The following is a 14,009-nucleotide window of genomic DNA, read 5'->3' as shown; positions in this document are numbered from 1 at the left end:
CTTCACTCAACATTTACCCCACAGCATGAAGCCATGTGCAAATAACTCCCAGGGTTTCTCAGAGAGACCATATTATGCCTGTCTTAAAACAACTACATCAGCTGCTAATATGTTTCCAGGCAAAATACAAAGTGCTGGTAATTACCTTTAAAGCCCTAAATGGCAAGTTATCTAGGAGAGTTCCTTCTTCGACATGATCCCCACCACACATGAAGGTCATCAAGAGAGGTCGGTCTCCAGATGCCACCAGCTTGTCTGATGACGACTCGAGATTGGGCCTTCTCTGTAGTCGCTCCTGGGCTGTGGAATGTGCTCCCTATAGACATTTGTTTTTTATTATCTTTACCAGCCTTCAAAGAACCCATTAAGAAACTTTTTTTTATCCTGGCTTTTAGTAATTGTTGAATGTTTTGAATAGTTTTAATAGCTGTTTTGTTTTGTTTTGGTTTTATTGCATTTATTTGTATGAACCGCCTAGACACTTCTTTCTATCTATCTATCTATCTATCTATCTATCTATCTATCGTGTGTGTGTGCGTGCGTGTGTGTGTGTGTGTGTGTGCTGCTTCACATGTAAACAGCCTCTCTATTTTTCACTACCTAAAAAGCTGTTTTAACAACTGGTTGCTTTTAATATTAGTAATTGGAACTCATATATGGAGTAGTTTGGTTTTTTGTTTTGTATTTATAATTGATTTTTATTTCTAGTCTTCTACATGGAAAGCTAACATTTTTTGTGTGAAATAGATCAAATTTAATAGTTTTCTGGAGTTTAGGTAATTTTTTAAAATTTGCAAATTGCTCTGTACAAGTTGAACATTCATGAAAAGAAGAAGACCTAAAAACAAAATGTTATATGATTCTAGAAGATGATTGTTTTTACTATTACTTCTTATTTCTTGTTTTGTTTTGTTCCACCACAGAGAAGAAGCTGTAATCATAAAAAACTCAGTGGCATATGAGATTTGAACCAGTGACAAAGGAAAGGAATTTTTAAAAATGTATTAAACATAACAGATTTAAAATCCATTAGCTATCAAAACCATCATGTATAGCTGTGAATTTAGAGTGATTGTTTAAATCTGCCCACAATAAGAACGTAAGAACAGCCCTGCTGGATCAGGCCCAAAGCCCATCTGGTCCAGAATCCCGTTTCGCACAGTGGCCCACTAAATAACTAAATAGCCCCAGGTGTTGTAGTCTTGCCTCATAAGAAAGGTGCTCTAGGCCCTCCTTGATCATATTGGTTGCCCTCTTCTGCACCTTTTCCAGTTCTACAATATCCTTTTTTAGATTATATCACTATAATTTTTTTTCCAAAACAGCATAACCAAAATCTCACAGAAGCATGTGTCCTGCAAAACTGAATTGTCTTTCTGCAACTGTACTGTTCATCAAAGATTAGATAGATAGATAGATAGATAGATAGGCTTTATTACAGTTTTTGACCAGTACAGAAACATAAAGAAAAGAACACTTTGTCACACCCATGCAACAATATAGAAACAATATAGTTTTATGAATATACGAAACAGTAAATTATTCCAATACATTAGTCAATAGGTGTTTTTGTTATTAATTGCTATTAAACAGAACTTAGCCAAGCTGTAAGTAACATTGGCTTGATGGTCTGACAAGAGAAATGAGATATATGCTCCATCTTCTCTGCCTGGTACGTCATTAATCAGGACATTAATGACAGGTAAAATTAATGACTCAAACAAGTCCCTATAAAAATTGCAGTATAATAAAACATGACCCACATCCTCGATGGCCTGAGCATCACATGGGGAGTTGCATTCAGAATAAGAAATCCTACCATATCTACCATATAAAACCGTGGATGGCAATACAAAAGCGAGCCAGTGCAAATGCTCTATGGTACTTAGGGGTAATTAAAGCTTGGCAATAATTAGCTGGCTTAGTATTAAAGGCAAATCTCCATATTTTGAGTCATTTGGGGGCCCTACTAATCTCCTGTTGCCATTCCATATCTAATATTCTTTGCTTTACAGCTTTTTTGCTTGTTCACAGCCCATAGATCACAGAGCTTCAGGAGGAAAGCCATAAAGATGAATTATACTCGATAAATGTCTTTTAGTCATTCAGAATTAAAGTAGTAATGTTTTTGGAAAATAGAAGACTTTCTGAAAGAACCCTAATTAGGAAACTGATCCCAATAAAAACTGGATCTGCCCTAGGGTTTTTGACACCCTAGGCGAAGTAAGACTTTGGTGCCCGCCCACCCCCACCCAATTTAATTAAAATTATATTTTGTAAAGTTCCCTTGAGACCAAGGTGGCAGATCTGGAGAAGCTCAGAGAGACAGACAGGCATGCGGATGAGACCTTCAGGGACTTGGTAGAGGCATCCAATTCCAAGGCTAATAGCTCCTCTGCTATCAGGGAGAATGAAGGTCTCGGGGAAGGAGGACGTCGCTCTGAGGAAGAGGGAAATGCTCCTTTACAATGGACCTCTTCTGTGGAAGATGAGCCCATATCCTCTCACACAGTGGATACTCCTCCGGGGGTGGGGGCCTCCTTGTCGTGGGCGATTCAATCATTAGAGGTATAGAGAGATGGATTTGTGACCCAAGTGTTGACCGCACGGTGACCTGCCTGCCTGGTGTGAAGGCTGCAGACATCACGCAGCATCTAGATAGACTTTTAGGCAGTGCTGGGGAGGAGACAGCTGTTGATGTGCATGTCAGCACCAACGATGTGGGGAAATGTAGTTGGGAGGTCCTGGAAGCCAAATTAAAGCTGATAGGTAGCATATTGAAGTCCAGGACCCACCAAGGTAGCATTCTCAGATATGCTACCTGTTCCATGCGCAGGTGCAGTGAGATAGGCAGAGCTGAGGGGTTTCAATGCGTGGATGAGATGTTGGTGCCGGTAGGAGGGGTTTAGATTTTTTAGCCACTAGGATACATTTTTGAGCAAGCAAGGCCTGTACAAAAGGGATGGGCTGCACTTCAGCTAAGATGGAACTAGACTGCTGGCACTTAAAATAAAAAATATTGCAGAGCAGCTTTTAAAATAATGCCTGGGGAATAGCCAACAGGAGCTGGGCAGTATCTGGTTTGGCAAATGTCATCCTTTAAAATGTGAGGGTATAAAGGATACAAATAAAGCAGAAGGGGACAGAATAGAACCACATAAAGAGCAGTCAAAGAGTCCAAAGAAAGATAGCATACACCAGGTAAAAGATTCAGCATGTAGGTGCTTGTATGCCAATTAGGGATGTGCACAGAATTGGCTGGCCTGGTTCGGTTTGAGGCTGGACCAGCCTCGAACCCAACCGGGCCAGTTCGGTCTGGCACCCCTTCGAACCCCCCCGGTTCGGTTCAGTCGGGGGGAGGTTGCGATCTTGAATTTGTTTTAAAATTAAACTTTTTTTACCTTTTAATCCCCTCAGGGGAGCTCCTGGAGGCAGTGGGCGGAGGGGGAATCTGGCCCGGCAGCCATTATGGAGGCCGTGTGACTGTGCACATGGCCTCTGCATGGCCTGGGTTACGCAGACGCCATGTACGCAGGAGCACGGCCTCCATAATGGCCACCAGACCACCAGGTGAAGGCCAAAAACCAACCAAAGAGTGGCCAAACAGGCTGAGGGGGTCATTTTGAAGGCTGGTGGGGCATGGGGGAACCTCCGCAGACCCCTCTCCCGCCACCTCCACGAACTCCCCCGAGAGGAGTAAAAGGATTTTTTAAAAAAAGTTTATTTTATTTCATTAGAAAATCAAGATTGTGAACCCACTGCACATTTGGGGGTGTTCAGTCTGGGTTCGGACCGAAAGGGGGTAGTTCACTTTGACCCCGAACAGTAAAAAAAACCCAGTTCAACACTGAACACGTTTGACAACGAACCTGTTTGCACATCCCTATTGCCGATGCCAGAAGCCTCTGAGCCAAGATATGTGAGATGGAGTGCTTGGTTGCTAACAAAGAAATAGATATTGTGGGCATATCAGAAACATGGTAGAACAGTGAGAACCAGTGGGACACTGTTATCCCTGGATATAAACTCTATGGAAAGGACAGGGAGGGGTGCCTTGGAGGTTGAGTAGCACTGTATGTTAAAGAAGAGATAGAATCTAACAAGGTAGAAAACCTAGGAGGACCAGAGTCCTCCACAGAAACCCTGTGGGTGACGATACAAGGCCTGAAAGGAAATGTGCTACTGGGGACGTGATATTGCCCTCCAGATCAAAATGCTGACAGTGACTGGGAGCTGCAGGAGGAAATCAGGGAGGCATCAAGGACAGGCAGGGCAGTAATAATGGGTGACTTCAATTACCCACACATAGACTGGGCAAAGAAGACTTCCTTCTGAAACTGGAAGGCCTGTCCAAATGAAGAGAAGATAAAGGAACACAAACTCTGGCAAAAGAAATGCAAGGTGACAATAAAGGAGGTGAAAAGAGAGTTTTAGGAACATTTAGCTAAAATAATCAAGGGGAATAACAAAAACTTCATTAAATACATCAGATGCAGGAAACCTGCCAAGGACGCAGTTGGCCCATTAGACAATGAAGGAGTGAAAGGTATTATTAAGGAGGATATGAATGTTGCAGAGAAGCTAAATGAGTTATTTGCTTCCATCTTCACGGCAGAGGATACTGAGCATATATCTGTTCCTGAACCAGGCTTTTGAGGGATGAAGGCTAAAGAACTGAGTCAGATAGAAGTGACAAAAAATGATGTTCTAAACTGTCTGGAAAAACTGAAAACTAGCAAATCGCCAGGGCCAGATGGCATCCATCCAAGAGTCCTCAAAGAACTCAAATGTGAAATTGCCGACATCCTTGCTGAAATATATAACTTATCGCTGAAATCAGGCTCTGTACCAGAGGACAGGAAAGTAGCAAACGTAACACCAATTTTCAAAAAGGGATCCAGGGACGATCCAGGAAATTACAGGCCGGTTAGCTTAACAACCGTTCCAGGCAAATCGATGGAAAGCATCCTCAAGGGTAAAATTGTAAAGCACATAGAACAACAGGGCCTGCTGGAAGAGAACCAGTGTGGCTTCCGCAAAGATAAATCTTGCCTCACCAACCTTTTGGACTTCTTTGAGAGTGTGTTAACAAGTGTGTGGATCAAGGTTATCCCATTGACATAGTCTACCTGGACTTCCAAAAAGCTTTTGACAAATTTCCTCATTAAAGACTCCTGAGAAAACTTAGCAGTCATGGGACAAGGGGACAAGTGCATGTGTGGATTGGTAACTGGTTGAAGGACAGGAAACAGAGGGTAGGTATAAATGGGGAGTTTTCACAGTGGAGGGAAGTAAGAAGTGGGGTCCCCTAGGGATCTGTACTGGGACTGGTGCATTTTAATTTATTCATAAATGATCTAGAAGCAGGGGTAAGCAGCGAGGTGGCCAAATTGGCAGATGATACTAAACTTTTTCAGGTAGTGAAATCCAAAACGGATTGTGAGGAGCTCCAAAAGGATCTCTCCAAACTGGGGGAGTGGGCGACAACATGGCAAATGTGGTTCAATGTTAACAAGTGTAAAGTGATGCACATTGGGGCGAAAACCCCAACTTCAAGTATACGTTGATGGGATCTGAGCTGTTGGTGACTGACCAGGAGAGGTACCTTGGGGTCATGGTGGGCAGCTCATTGAAAGTGTCAACTCAATGTGCAGCAGCTGTGAAAAAGGCCAATTCCATGCTAGGGATCATTAGGAAGGGGGTTGAAAATAAAACTGCTAATATTATAATGCTCTTATACAAAACTATGGTGCGGCCACACTTGGAGTTCTGCATACAATTCTGGTCACCACAACTAAAAAAAGGACATTGTAGAACTGGAAAAAGTGTAGAAGAGGGCAACCACGATGATGAGGCAAGGCTACAACACCTGAGGCCTTTTAATTTAGAAAAAAGACGACTGCGAGGAGACATGATAGAGGTCTATAAAATCATGCATGGTGCGGAGAAAGTGGATAGAGAGAAATTCTTCTCCCTCTCCCATAACACTAAAGCAAATGGAGGTACTTTTTCACAGAACACATAATCAACTTGTGGAATTCTCTGCCTCAAGATGTGGTGACAGCCAACAACCTGGATGGCTTTAAGAGGGGCTTGGATCACTTCATGGAGGAGAGGTCTATCAATGGCTACTAGTCAGAGGGCTATACGCCACCTCCAGCCTCAAAGGAAGGCTGCCTCTGAGTACCAGTTGCAGGGGAGTAACAACAGGAGGGAGGGCATGCCCTCTGCTCCTGCCTGTAGACTTCCAGCGGCATCTGGTGGGCCACAGTGTGAAACAGGATGCTGGACTAGATGGGCCTTGGGCCTGGTCCAGCAAGGCTGTTCTTATGTTCTTACCAAATATAATTTTAACTGAATGGGGATGGGGGTGGGTGGGAAGCATACTGGTGCTGTCGGGGGCAGAGGGCAGTAAAGAAGACTTTTTAAATCTGTAAGACTGATGCTGCTGTCCCCCTTCCAAGCTCTGTGAGAAATCGACACCCATACACACACACCCAGCTGCTCTGTGTGGGGTACAGAGTGTTGCAGAGAAATTACTTATCCTTGATAAGTAATTGTACAAGAAACAGCTTTTTTCTGAGGGGAAAAAAAGAAACTAGAGTTTTGATATTTATTACTAGCTGAAACACAGGCTAAGAAAACAAAGAGACTAACAGTCTCATATGTAGAGAGAGGGAGTACCTTTCAATTTGAATTGAGGACAGCAAGTTAAAAAAGCACATACAAACTAATTGTGGCTCCACCCCAAATCAGTACATAGCTACATTTAAATATAGACAAGCACACCCCATGTTAAGCCTGGAGACAATGAGAATATTCCCAGGTGCATGCAAAACCGGCTAAGGGAGCCCAGTCTGGTTTTGCACAAATGTGTGAACCGCCAGGATAGGGCTCAATTCCGGTGGCACCATGGATTTGCATCCACCTAATAAGAAGCCTCTCTTCAAAACGAGGTTAGGAGAGCCAACACTCTCCTAACCTCATTTTTTAAAATTGTCTGTCAGTTGTGGCTGCTTGCAGCCACGACTGCCAGGCTGGGGAGCCCAAGAGGAGAGGGGATCCCCATGATGCACCAAACACTCGCATGGTGCATTATGGTATTTCCTGGGGCCGGGATGAAATATCCTGGCCCCCAACCTTCCCCACTGTCTGGGTACGCGGGGAATTGTCTGGGTGTATGGGGAGCATGTCCAGCACAGGAAGAGTGGTCATCTATGGAGAAGGTAAGTCTAACCCACCTTTTCCGCAGCCCGCTCTGGAGCCTTTCTCACTGGTCGTGCAAAAGGGCTCAATGTGTATGGAAAAATCCCAACACAGAGGGGTATATGCAGGAGGGGATGTGCAAACTGGCTCGACAGTCTGGGATCAGAACCACCCACTGTTCGGTCCAACTCCGGACCGAACACCCCCCAACTGTTCGGCAGTCCACGAACTTTATTTTTATTTTTATTGGTACCTTTACTCCCTTTGGGGGAGTTCCTTGAGGCGGCGGGTGTGTGTGTCAGCGGAGGTTCCCCCTCCCCCCGCCGGCCTCAATGCAGCCCAAACCGGCCCGTTTGGCCGGCCCTTTAGCCCATTTGGGCCTTCCCCCTCAGTGCGGTGGCATAAGATGGCATTAGAAACACACCTGGGTACTTGAAATATTGTGTGAAGGAATCTGAATTGGACCACTTCCATGGGTTTTTAGTTACTAGTGGAACAAATCTGGACCCCATATGGCATTTGTGCCAATTCTCTGGCCTCGTATACCTTGATGGCCACCAGGATGAAATGGCCCCTTCTAGTGTGAATTTTTCTTAATATGGCAGACACACTCCTCTGTGTAGCTGCATCACATTCGCTTTGTGTACCCCAAGTACCCAAAGTTTTGCATCAAAAACTATACCCAGGTACTTATAACTTCTGACCTGATCAATCCTACTCCCGTTAATTTGCCACTTATGTTCTTTCAGTCTTTGGGCAAATACTATGACCTTAGTCTTCTGAGTATTTATGACTAAAGACTCATCTGCAAAAATAAAATAAACTGTGTAAGTCTATGCAACACTTTTCTCATACCGACTAATGTCCTCAATAGTATGGCGGCATTGTTATGGAGCCAGCATGGTGTAGTGGTTAGAGTGCTGGACTAGGACCGGGGAGACCCGAGTTCAAATCCCCATTCAGACATGATACTAGCTGGGTGACTCTGGGCCAGTCACTTCTCTCTCAGCCTAACCTGCTTCACAGGGTTGTTGTGAGGAGAAACTCAAGTATGCAGTATACCGCTCTGGGCTCCTTGGAGGAAGAGCGGGATATACATGTAAAAAAAATTTTTTTTTAATCGTTGGTTAAAGTAGGATCAAGATTGGTCTGCTTGCTAGCTTAGGTGAATGGAAGTTGGGTTTGTCCAGAGAGGGAATTTAAAAATCGATATAAACGTTAAACAGAAAGGGAGCAAGAATACATCCCTGCTTAACCCCCTTCTCTGTGGCTACAGATTCAGACAGATGACCTTTGTGATTGCACTTCACTCTCAGTGAGGTGTTCTCATATAACCTATGAATAAGCAGGAATAATTGTGGATCTATGGAGGTTTTATTTTATTATTATTATTATTTTACGTTTTTATCCCGCTCTTCCTCCAAGGAGCCCAGTGTACTACATACTTGAGTTTCTCTTTCACAACAACCCTGTGAAGTAGGTTAGGCTGAGAGAGAAGTGACTGGCCCAGAGTCACCCAGCTAGTTTCATGGCTGAATGGGGATTTGAACTCGGGTCTCCCCGGTCCTAGTCCAGCACTCTAACCACTACACCACGCTGGCTCACTAAGGTTTTAGCCAATTTGTTCCACAACCACCATCTAGGGATTGAATTATTTTGAATATGGCTTTAAAATTAGTGAATGCCACATGTAGGGAGAAAGAGGGTTTGCTGGCATACGTTTCAGTTAGATGCCATGAAACCAGGGCCTGGTCCACTGTGGACCTTCCCAGTCAGAACCCAGCCTGTTCATCCCTAAGGATATTGTCCTTCTCCACCCAGCCAATAAGCTTTTTACAGAGATGTCTGACTTATATTTTACCAACTATACCTACCATTCTGACCACACACATGGCCACCATGCATGTGCAGCAGTCAGGTGAGTGGTGTAGCCAAAGCAGCTGCCATGAGTGATTCCAGATGGGGCCCCCTCCCCACACTGCCCTCAGCAGCCACCTCTGCTGCTTAGGGCTGTCTGAGGTCTCAACCTCCTTGCCCCGCTTTTGCTCCCTCTCAGAGCTACTAAAGTCTGTCTTGAGTCGCTACAGAACTCCTGCTTTCACTACATCTCTATGTCAGCTGAAACTGCAGCCTGGCTAAAAACCCCACCTCTGAACACAAGATGAACTATCATAAATCTTGAAGTGGTACATTTTTTTTGGCTACCTTTTATGCTTGGAAGGCTAGAACTGCTGTGAAATTTTCTTTAGGAAAGAAGGGGAAGCAGAGGAAGGACATTGTTATGCCTGCACAATCCCACATGAAAAATCAGATGTTCCAATTGTCGGGTTGTCAATGCTTTGATAATATGCTGGAGCATTCACAAGACTGGGATAATAAATCCATATCCAGTTAACTCTGCCAAAACAATCAACTTGGGTAGAAAAACAGCAGAATAATTGGCAGGCTAAACTACAGCTGAACATTCAACTGGTTCATCAGTTAATCCTTTAAAATCATTTTGATTGGCTAAAAGGTACCCCTGATTAATTGGACAATCTTTTAAAAGTATTTTAATACAAGTACTTGTAAAGCCTGCAGATGGCAAGTGCCATCTTAGAAGCATTCCTCCCCTTCTCCCACACACGAGGCAATGCTTCTTTCAAGATCATGCCTGCTGTGACATGTTTCCATCATCTAAAAACAAAGTATGCTTTTTGCTTCAGAGCTGTATTAACTTATGTATAGTAAATTTAATCAAATAATTGTTTAATCAACAAAACACACAATTACATGAGTAAGTTTTTGTGTGTGACAGTCTTGATCTAAACCATCCTCTGTCCTTAACACTGTGTTTGCTCTCTCTATGCAATATTGCTTCACCAATCGTATGGAGCTATACTGATGCCATGTGTCATGTTTTCTGCTAGAGCAGCAACATCGGAGCTCTGTTCAAAATAATCTAGAGGACTGGAAATTCCATTCCCATTTACTTTTTAAAAAAATTATGAATGTCCTCCATAAATCTACCTGTTTTGCTCATGTAGTGGTGTTGCCAGGGCAGTAAGCAGATTTTGCAAAGCTGCTGCACAATGCTGTAATTGGTTATATCAGCAATTCAGGAGAGCTGCTGACACATGGACTCTCCTTCTTTTAGTTGTTCTTTTCACAGCATAGAAGTCTCAGGGCCACCCACCAATGTGACAGCACTGACAACAAAAACAGCATATGGAACACACAGTCTGCTTAACTAAAGTATTGGGAGGGAAAGGCTAATCACCCCAGCCCAGTCATTCCAAACCTTTTGGGAAACGCTCAGAAACAGAAAGCAAATATTTTCCAGCCCTTCCAATATGGGCAGCTTGCTGTGTTGCATAAAACATATAGCTGCAAGGACCAATTTGTTGTTTAAATCATGCATTTTAAGGAAAATGTTGACTCAGTTATAATTGTAAAATCAAATATTCCTGCAGCTCATAAAGGAGCTGTTCTCTGCAACTAGTCAGTCTTAATGAATGTCTTTAAAAATATGTATCTTATTTCTTATTATAGAAAGAGCATATCAGGCAACCTCAAATCCTGTCTCTTGTTAATATCCACTGAAGCAAGGGTCCCTCACATATGATTCTCTAGATGGTTATTGTTAGCAGTAGTGACAATACAATATCCTTGAGCGGCCACAGCTGAGAGAGAAATGTATTGCTCTGGATTTGCCACGTAATGTACATAATTTAAAGCCACTGACCTGAAATCTTCCTGTCCGAAACTTAAGACAATAAGAATAGAACGCTGGTGTCGGCTCATGATTTCCAACAATCTGGTACCTGTGTGTGGTCTGAGACAGAGCTGGGAAGAAGTGAGGAGAACTAATGAAAGTGAACAGGAGAAAAGCTAACGGGGGGAAAACTTTCTTTGCTCCTGTGACTTGTATTAGCAATATGGTGGAATAAGCTGCGTTTTAGCCTATTCCGTTATCTTTTGCAGTTGGTTTGGACATTTGTCCCAATGGGAATCCTGTAGAGAGCATGGGGGAGGAGTCAGAAAGGGAAAGGGAAAGGGAAAGACAAGGAGAAAATAGAGCTGTTGCTGAATAAACCTTTCGTTAAATCCACATCAGATTTCCTTGTGGGTATGAGAGAAGCAGCTATAAAACATTTGGCAATAAGATTTTGAACCAGTTGAGCATGTGAGCCTGCAAAGCTTGTGAATGTTCCTGCAACTTCATTTCATTGCAGCACTGGGCCTGCATTCCTGAACTGCTTTCCGCTATCACTGCTGCTGATTGTTCCTCCAGCTTCCTGACCCGCACAACCCCTGAAGGTACTTGTTTCCTTCTCAATCCTGGACTCTGTTGTTCATTGAATGCCCACTGCAGCATGCCTCAGACCACCTTTTTATTTGTCCACCCCAGGAGAACCTGCTCTTCCTTGGAAACAATGGCGGTCCTATATCTGCAATTACCCCCTCACCATACAGAGTCCTGATTTTACTCAAGCAAAGCAGAGGGCTATATTGCTTCACTGCCTGGGTCCTAAAGGCCAGAGAATATATAACCATTTCCCCTTTCCTGCCACCTTGGAAGGGGATGCCAGTTCATATAAAGCTGCTCTTCAAGCCTTAGATGATCATTTCAACCCTACTTTGCATGTGATTGCTAAACATTACAAGTTCTGTTCTAAATCCCAACTGCCTGGTGAATTTATTGATCAGTATAACACAGCACTGTGTGCCCTAAGTGTAACATGTGAGTTTGCCAGCTTTACTAATGAAATTAGGAGTGTGTGTGGAACCAGTTTTCACAGTTGGGTTCAAATTTGGACCAGAGTGCAATCCGCATCCGATCCATCCAATCAAACCCACTTGAACCGGTTTGCCAGTTCAAGCAGCTGTAAAGGGGAATCAAGTGAGTAATTCCCCTTTGCTTCTGAAGTAAAAAAAAGCACAACTTTTTGTAAAGGTTGCTGTGGGAGTGGCAAGTGAGAGGCACGTTTAAAAGTCAAATAGAAGGCACTTACTGGCAGGACTGTGGCAGCCCATCCTTGCAGCAGCAGTGGTGGCAATGTCTGGCCTCCGGACATGCATGCATGGTGCACCTCCCCATTCTTGCAGTGGTGGCAATATCTGGTCTATGCACATGTCTGGAGGCTAGATATAGCCACCGCTGCCACTGCTAGGATGGGGGGTGAGGATTGCATGCCTGCCGTTAACTATCTTCTATTTTACTTTGAAAGGTGCCTCTCACTCGCTACTCAACAGCTGCCCTTTACAAAAACTTTTTTTTTACTTCAGAAGCAAAGGGAAATACTTACCAGATTCCCCTTTACAGTGCTCGGACCAGCAAACCGGACTGCGGGCAAACTGGACTCGGTCCAATTCGACTGCACACCAGACCTCTTTGGGGGCTGACCAGTTCAATTGCAGACCAGTTTGGCACACTCCTAGATAATATGATCAGAGATCAGATTTTTATAAAAACAAACTGCTCCAAACTGTTTGAAAAACCGCTATTGGATCAGCAACTTACCTTGGATAGAGTTATAGAGATGGCAATGAGGGTGTAAAATGTGCTTCTTTGTGTCAAATCACTCTCTTTGGTACCTGCAAACCCACCTCCTGAAATCCAGAATGTTCAGTCTAAATCTTTCCAAACCCAATCTTCTCATATAATAATGCCCCAGTCAGCGGTAGTGCAATAAAGGAGGTGCTATCAAGGCTACCGATGTGGAGATTTTGCCCAGAAAGCCAATTTTGCTCACTGTCCTGCAAGGAAGGTCACTTGCAACTGGTACAAAAAAGGGGCCACTTTGCTAAGATTTGAAAGTCTGCTGTCCACTCCATTGCTGATTCACCATATGATAAGGCTGAGGCAGCTGCACCACTTTCTGACAGCACTTTGACAGTCAGAGCATTGTAAGTTAAACTTAATGGCCATGAAGGGTGGATACTGGCTGATTCTGATTCTCCATACACTATCATTTCCATCTACTTTACGCAAAACTCCTTACTACGTGAGATCTATTTTGGAGGCTGCTGCACATGCCCAATGTCACTGGGCATGTGCGGCAGCCTCTCACTCCCCCACCTCTCTGCAGTCTCACTGACTGCAGGTCAGCAAGACTGCAGTAGGTCTGAACACGGACAGGAGAGCAGGAGGAGGCGGACACGGACCCATGGTTCCATATTTCGTCTGAACGGGGCCTTGGTATCTAGACTTGCCTATAACATGGCCAGTTCATCAGCTGATGTGAAACATTATAGCTTCTATGAAGCTTCATGCATTTTTACAGTAGGGATCAGGCCGAAGAAAAGGGTTTATGAAAAAATGATGAAAATTGTACTTCCAGCTCCATAATGAAAAAGGCCACTGATCTTACTTCATAAAAGGTCATTGTAAAATCTACCAGAGATAATACACCCAGGAAAAAGTCATGCATATGCTTAACAGAAAAACATACAGGCCCACAGATTTCTGTAGCCAATAAACACTTCTTTATGACTACCTTCTTCCCTTTCCATAATTAAAAGCTTGCCTCTAACATTTTTATAGGATTGGCTGCAGCTTTTGCAGCTAGACAGCTCTAAAGCGATATAGTGCCAAGTTACAATTTCCTAGTAATAGAGTGTTACTGAGAAAATGCAGGTTCTAATGTAAAACTCTGATTATTCACTGCCTCTGATACGTCCTTTCTGACTTACTGAATGGGTTTGGCTACTAAGAGATGGATCCAACTTCCTTAGTGGGGCGGAAACCTTCCAGAAGAGACTATTTCAAGTTATTTTCAAATGGCCTTCGGTGCAATCAGTATTATACAGAAGCTTCTCAT

The 14,009-nt window shown here is 43.6% G+C and overlaps 1 long non-coding RNA gene across 1 annotated transcript in view; it reads left to right on the top strand.

The window, feature by feature from the left end:
* The window catches only part of LOC128349100 (uncharacterized), a 117,563-nt gene extending 105,581 nt beyond the window's left edge, over positions 1–11,982 (top strand). Inside the window, exons 5-6 of the long non-coding RNA XR_008318553.1 lie at positions 11,421–11,505; positions 11,597–11,982. This is a non-coding gene — a long non-coding RNA (uncharacterized LOC128349100). The remainder of the gene's footprint in view (positions 1–11,420; positions 11,506–11,596) is intronic.
* The last annotated feature ends 2,027 nt before the right edge of the window (positions 11,983–14,009 follow it).

The sequence above is a fragment of the Hemicordylus capensis genome, chromosome 3, assembly GCF_027244095.1.
Source record: "Hemicordylus capensis ecotype Gifberg chromosome 3, rHemCap1.1.pri, whole genome shotgun sequence".
NCBI lineage: Eukaryota > Metazoa > Chordata > Lepidosauria > Squamata > Cordylidae > Hemicordylus > Hemicordylus capensis.
The sequence above is the reverse complement of the archived record's forward strand: the minus strand, read 5'-3'. Positions and strand labels throughout refer to the sequence as shown.